The sequence below is a fragment of the Oncorhynchus mykiss genome, chromosome 27 (assembly GCF_013265735.2).
Source record: "Oncorhynchus mykiss isolate Arlee chromosome 27, USDA_OmykA_1.1, whole genome shotgun sequence".
NCBI lineage: Eukaryota > Metazoa > Chordata > Actinopteri > Salmoniformes > Salmonidae > Oncorhynchus > Oncorhynchus mykiss.
The window spans coordinates 16,614,816-16,622,541 of NC_048591.1; positions in this window are offsets into that span (position 1 = coordinate 16,614,816).

Here is a 7,726-nt window from a genome sequence, read left to right on the forward strand (position 1 = left end):
ACTAGTAGCTAGTTTGTGTTTTAATAGTGTGACAATGGCGACAACAACTGCATCAGCAGCAGATGTTATCAACTTCAAGGTGGATGATGTTATAATCTTTTTTTTATATATATATTTTTACATTTTAAACAACAATTTTTTTTTGAATTTTAAACAATCCACCTGCGATGAAGCTTCTCAACACTTACATTACATTTTAGTCATCTAGCAGATGCGCCCATCCAGAGCAACTCACAGGAGCAACCAGCTCAGGCATTGGATGTTACAACCTTTTTCGTGTCATTGTTGAATTTTTGTTTTTATACCGTCATTTTACCGTCATTTTATACCGTCATTTTACGCAGCAACTTCACTCTCACTCATCTTCAGTTCCAGATTCCAACCCTCAGTTTCTCTCATCCCATCCCACCCATCTATGCTGGCCATCCCCTTCGAATTTCAGCTCATTAAGTGAAGCTATGTTGTCTGTTATTTTTCTCGATTTTTTTGGTCTGATTCAACGTGGGCTATTAACATCTTTGTTCCCTCTGAAGGACTAGGTTCAATAGTCTCGGTTCGCCACTGCGTTTGTAGGACATTCTTGGGACATTGTGTCATTGTCCCCTGGATCTTTTGTCTAGTTCCCAGTTTTTCCCGGGGACTTCACTTGACGGTAGAAAAGAAACATCCACCCCCAAAAAAATATATATCCAGAGCATGCATTCCCTTGTTTCATTACACGTCACCCTTGCTACTGTTGTCAAGTCCCTGATTTGTGAACCACTGATCCATTCATAGCTCTTTGTCTTTTGCAATGTTAGTGAAACCCCCCTACACAGTGCTTTTACCATATAAAACATAGCATATGTTTTCAACTAACATATTATTACATTGTGCATGTTCATTCATACAGTAATTACTATTCAAATATGTCCTCACCTGGGATTTGAACTCACAACCTCATTCTGCATAGCATTCCGATATTCCTGCTATGCCACCATGTCTGTCAATGACTGATTTCACATGTATTCCTACACTTTACACTTCAAAATAAATTTCAGCTCTGTTAAAAATACACTCAAGAAAAACTATTATACTTGTAGTGATTCTGGAGTACAATTAAAACCAAATAATATACCCCACCAACATTAGACAACTATAAGTAAATTAAATCAATGATAATAGAATATTCAGATTAACTGATTGTCAACCACCGGTCCTGGCAACCCACCTGAAGATGGCAACCCACATTGCGTACACCTGGCAACCATAATTGCACACACTTGCGCCCCATCGTGAGTCTCCTGTTTTGTATTTTCTTCATGTTTATTATTATTAAACTCAGCTTCTGCACCTGCACCAGTCCTGCATTAATGTTACAGAATACTGCCTCAGATATTATGGAAGCAGCAGAAGATTACACCATCTTCCAGATGGTCAAGGAACAGGGTCCTTTACTCCTCCAACCCCACGACCGGCTGGCTCTACTGTGTACGACCATGAATGAGGTTCTTCACCGGCTCGACACCACCAGCGAGGTTCTCCATAACTCTGATGGAGCGCCTCCTACCACGGGTAGTCACAGTGAGCCAGTCCCCCAGCCTACCCAGCCATCCGCCCAGGCCTATTCCACCTATCAGATGGGAGCCCCCAACACCGGACAGGCTTTGGCGTGGGCAACGGCCAATTCCAGCAGGGTGCTCAGACCGCTGTGGAGTACGCCCTCACCTTTCGGACTGTAGCAGCCTCCAGCGGATGGAATGAACATGCGCTCCGCACTCTATTCTGCAGACAACATATCCTTGGACGCTCTCATCGCGATGGCTATTTATCTTAACCTTCTTCGGGTGCGCCGGTGTCGATATTGCCACTCACCTCCCTCCTTTGGCTGTCCTGAGGCAGAGCCTGAACCCATGGCAGTAGGGTTTGCCGGAGACAGCTGGCACTCCGTCCCTATTGTGGCCAGGAGCGGCACCAGCTTCAGTGGTATCCGGTGCGTCCTAACCCTGGGTTCCACTAGAGTAGAGGGGCGGCCCCGTGACCTTCTGTCTCCCAGGGTAGGTGAGTATTCCATTATCATCGTTTTCCGCCAAACCCTTGCTGGTTCCCATTGTGTCTACAACTCTGGAGGACTTCAACTTCATAACCCTACCATCTCCTGGTCAAAGATGAGAACCACCGCGTAGGAACCAGGATGCAGACGACCTGCTTTACCACACCCTGTGGTTCCACGTTAGTGGAGGGTCCTGTGAGTGTCCTCCAGCCCATCAATCGGTCCTCCAGTACTGTTGGCCCCGTATTTTGGGACGCAGATGTGGACGTCTGTCAGGCTCTGGAAGGTACTCGCTCCTGCCACCTACCCTCCAGAGCGCATCTATGTCCCCACAGGGGTGAGAGATCGGTTGTTGACCTGGTACACACATCCCTCGCTGCTGGACACCAAGGTATCACCCGCACCATCTAATCCCTCTCCAATAAATACTGGTGGCCCACCTTGGCACAGGACGTCGCCCACTATGTCAACTCATGTTCGTTATGCATTCAATGACTTTCCGGAGGACATCATTTCCATCTGTGGTCCCCAATTCCGGTTGCGGGTCTGGAAAGCCTTCATGGAGAAGCTGGGGGCCATGGTCAGCCTCACATCCAGGTACCGGCCTCAGTTTAACAGGCAGGTGGAAAAGACCAACCAAGAGTTGGGGAGGTTGCTGAGGAATCACTGCCAGGACCGGTAGGGTGAGTGGGCCCAGTTATTTCCCTGGGTGGATGACGGACAGAACTCACTTCGTCACACCTACACCGGGTTGACTCCCTTCCAGTGCTTTCTGGGATATCAGCTGGCTTTGGCTCCGAGGACTCTGAGCCAGACAGCACGCAGCCTCTGCAGTTGACAAGTGGTTCCGGCGAGCAGAGGTGTGGAACGCCGCTCACATGAGGCTCCAGCCCACCTTCAGAAGGATCTGGTGGACCGCCACCGCGGTGAGCCTCCCGTGTTCCATCGCATCTGGCTCTCCATCAGGAACCTCCCTCTCTGCCTGTCCTGCCGGAAGCTGAGCCCCCGGTTTCTGGGCCCCTTCAAAGTCCTCCGGAGGGTCAATGAGGTAACCTATCGTTTAGAACTCTCCACCAACTGCCTGTCTCACCCTGCTTTCATGTTTCCCTCAGGCTGGTGATTCCTGGTCCCCTGGATGACGCCATCCCCTGCAACACCCCTCCCCCTCCCATGGACATCGAGGGGACCCCCGCCTATGTTAAGCCCCTCGTGGACTCCTGATGTCATGGAGGTTGGCTCCAGTACCTGGTAGACTAGGAGGGGTACGGTCCTGAGGAGCGCTCTTGGGTCCACATCCTGGACCCCAACATCATCCGTGATTTCCATCTCTGCTGTCCAGACTGGCCTGCTCCTCGCCTTAGGGGCCACGGTCAGCCCGACATCACCGGTCTACTAGCCACCAGTCCTGGCAACAATCATTGCGCACACCTGCTCCCAATCGTTAAGCACATCTGGACATCATCACCACCATGATTACTCTCCCTTCATATAGCCCTCATCAGGCATTTTGGTTTTTTGTTACGTTCAGTACACTTCTCCTGTTTAGTATTTTCTTCATGTTTATTATTATTAAACTCACATACTGTACCCGCTTCCTGAATCTCCAGGTATACGTTATGCAGATAACTAAAATGACTTTGGAGCTGGCGCTGTTTTGCTGCACAGGGATGTATTATAGGTAATGAATGTGCAGAGGGGGGACTTCTGAAATTCAACAGACTTTGTGGCAAATCAGAAACATCAGTATACCCCAAGTTCAAATCCCAGGTGAGGTCATAATGAAAAGTCAGTTCTAAGTAATCCTGTCAAATATTTGAAAACTATTTTTAGCTGACCAGCGTACCACTTACCTGAACCCCCATACCATTAATTTTATAATGGTTTGGGACACCTGGGACCATCTCGTGGCAAAAACCTCAAGGGGACCATGACAACTTCCCAAGAACGTCTTAAAAATACTCAGGGACATCCCTGGGACAATCCGGGAACTAGAATTCCAGGGTACCATTTTACAACACCCCAAAAACGTCCCCGGACAAACAAGTAGCTAGACAACCTCCAGCAGCCCATGACACAACGTCCTGAGAACTTTAGATGACCATTTTGTGACGTTCCAGGGATGTCCTAACTTTTTTGCTTGCAGGGACGTTGCCTTGGGACCCTTTGCCCGAGAACACTAGTAACCTGCCTAAATGACTACCGACCTGTAGCAGTGTTTTGAACGGCTGGTCATGGCTCACAACACCATAATCCCAGAAATCCTAGACCCACAGCAATTTGCATACTGCCCTAACAGATTGACAGATGATGCAATCTCTATTGTACTCCACACTGCCCTTTCACACTTGGAGAAAAGCAACACCTATGTAAGAATGCTATTCATTGACTACAGCCCAGAGTTCAAAGCCATAGTTCCCTCAAAACTCATCAAAAAGCTAAGGACCCTGGGACTAAACACCTCCCTCTGAAACTGGACTTCCTGACGGGCCGGCCCCAGGTGGTAAAGGTAGGAAATAACACATCTGCCACACTGATCCTCAACACGGGCCCCTCAGGGGTGCGTGCTCAGTCCCCTCCTGTACTCCCTGTTCACTCATGACTGCACGGCCAGGAATGACTCCAACACCATCAAGTTTGCCGATGACACAACAGTGGTAGGCCTGATCACAGACAACAATGAGACAGCCTATAGGGAGGAGGTCAGAGAGCTGGCCATGTGGTCTCAGGACATCAATCTCTCCCTCAACGTGATCAATACAAAGGAGATGATTGTGGACTAAAGGAAAAGGAGGACAGAGCACTCCCCCATTCTCATTGACGGGGCTGTAATGGAGCAGATTGAGAGCTTCAAGTTCCTTGGTGTCCACATCACCAACAAAACTAACATGGTCCAAGCACACCAAAACAGTAGTGAAGAGGGCACGACAAAACCTATTCCCACTCAGGAAACTGAAATGATTTTGCATGCGTCCTCAGATCCTCAAAAGGTTCTACAGCTGCACCATTGAGAGAATCCTCACTGGTTGCATCACTGCCTGGTATGGCAACTGTTAGGCCTCCGACCACAAGGCACTACAGAGGGTCGTACGTACCCAAAATTTGTCAAGGCCCAAAATGTGTCAAAGACTCCAGCCACCCTAGTCATAGACTGTTCTCTCTGCTACCACATGGCAGGCGGTACCGGAGCACCATGTCTAGCTCCAAGAGGCTTCTAAACAGCTTCTACCCCCAAGCCAAAAGACTCTTGAACATCTAATCAAATGGCTACCCAGACTTTTGCATCACCCCCCCCCCCCCTTTACACTGCTGCTACACTGTTATTATCTATGCATAGTCACTTTAATAACTCTACCTACATGCACATTTTACCTCCCTTACCTTGACTAACCAGTGCCCCGCACATTGACTCTGTACCGGTACCCACTGTATACAGTGCCTTGCGAAAGTATTCTGCCCCCTTGAACTTTGCGACCTTTTGCCACATTTCAGGCTTCAAACATAAAGATCTAAAACTGTATTTGTGTGTGAAGAATCAACAACAAGTGGGACACAATCATGAAGTGGAACAACATTTATTGGATATTTCAAACTTTTTTAACAAATCAAAAACTGAAAAATTGGGCGTGCAAAATTATTCAGCCCCCTTAAGTTAATACTTTGTAGCGCCACCTTTTGCTGCGATTACAGCTGTAAGTCGCTTGGGGTATGTCTCTATCAGTTTTGCACATCGAGAGACTGACATTTTTTCCCATTCTTCCTTGCAAAACAGCTCGAGCTCAGTGAGGTTGGATGGAGAGCATTTGTGAACAGCAGTTTTCAGTTCTTTCCACAGATTCTCGATTGGATTCAGGTCTGGACTTTGACTTGGCCATTCTAACACCTGGATATGTTTATTTTTGAACCATTCCATTGTAGATTTTGCTTTATGTTTTGGATCATTGTCTTGTTGGAAGACAAATCTCCGTCCCAGTCTCAGGTCTTCTGCAGACTCCATCAGGTTTTCTTCCAGAAGGGCTCCATTTGGCTCCATCCATCTTCCCATCAATTTTAACCATCTTCCCTGTCCCTGCTGAAGAAAAGCAGGCCCAAACCATGATGCTGCCACCACCATGTTTGACAGTGGGGATGGTGTGTTCAGCTGTGTTGCTTTTACGCCAAACATAACGTTTTGCATTGTTGCCAAAAAGTTCCATTTTGGTTTCATCTGACCAGAGCACCTTCTTCCACATGTTTGGTGTGTCTCCCAGGTGGCTTGTGGCAAACTTTAAACTACACTTTTTATGGATATCTTTAAGAAATGGCTTTCTTCTTGCCACTCTTCCATAAAGGCCAGATTTGTGCAATATACGACTGATTGTTGTCCTATGGACAGAGTCTCCCACCTCAGCTGTAGATCTCTGCAGTTCATCCAGAGTGATCATGGGCCTCTTGGCTGCATCTCTGATCAGTATTCTCCTTGTATGAGCTGAAAGTTTAGAGGGACGGCCAGGTCTTGGTAGATTTGCAGTGGTCTGATACTCCTTCCATTTCAATATTATCGCTTGCACAGTGCTCCTTGGGATGTTTAAAGCTTGGGAAGTCTTTTTGTATCCAAATCCGGCTTTAAACTTCTTCACAACAGTATCTCGGACCTGCCTGGTGTGTTCCTTGTACTTCATGATGCTCTCTGCGCTTTTAACGGACCTCTGAGACTATCAAAGTGCAGGTGCATTTATACGGAGACTTCATTACACACAGGTGGATTGTATTTATCATCATTAGTCATTTAGGTCAACATTGGATCATTCAGAGATCCTCACTGAACTTCTGGAGAGAGTTTGCTGCACTGAAAGTAAAGGGGCTGAATAATTTTGCACGCCCAATTTTTCAGTTTTTGATTTGTTAAAAAAGTTTGAAATATCCAATAAATGTCGTTCCACTTCATGATTGTGTCCCACTTGTTGTTGATTCTTCACAAAAAAATACAGTTTTATATCTTTATGTTTGAAGCCTGAAATGTGGCAAAAGGTTGCAAAGTTCAAGGGGGCCGAATACTTTCGCAAGGCACTGTATAGTCTCATTGCTGTTTCTTAAATTACTTGTTCCTTCTATTTCTTATTCTTATTCATATTTTTTGAACTGCATTGTTGGTTATGGGCTTGTAAGTAAGCATTTCACCTGTTGTATTCGGCGCATGTGACTTATACAATTTGATTTGATTTGATCACACAATGTCCTAATTTAGTCCTGAGAAATTCCTGATATGATCCTCAGTAACATCATAGTAACTTAGAGGACACTAGACAAGTCCTGAGAACATCCTGAAAATGACCATCATGTGACATCCCCTTGACCATCATGCAACATCTCCTTTTGGTCATTGAATGCCTCAGTTGAATGCCTCAGTTGCCATACCAAGCAGTGACGCAACCAATCCCATGTGAGTATACACCATGGTGTATTTAAAGGCTAACAGGACAAGTCTTTGGAACAGTCTCCTCTGTCAAGCAAGAAGACATTTCATGGATACAAGTTTTTTTATTTCTTTCACACCTCAGAAGTCTGATAATGTACAGCTAGTATTGGAAACTTTTTTGTTGAGAATTAAGATTTAGAGGAAGGATGTGAATTAGTTTTGTTAAGTGATTCACACTTGAATTTGTTCACATCCATACACACTGAAGGACTAAGAAGGACTAAGAATTTTTGCATTGA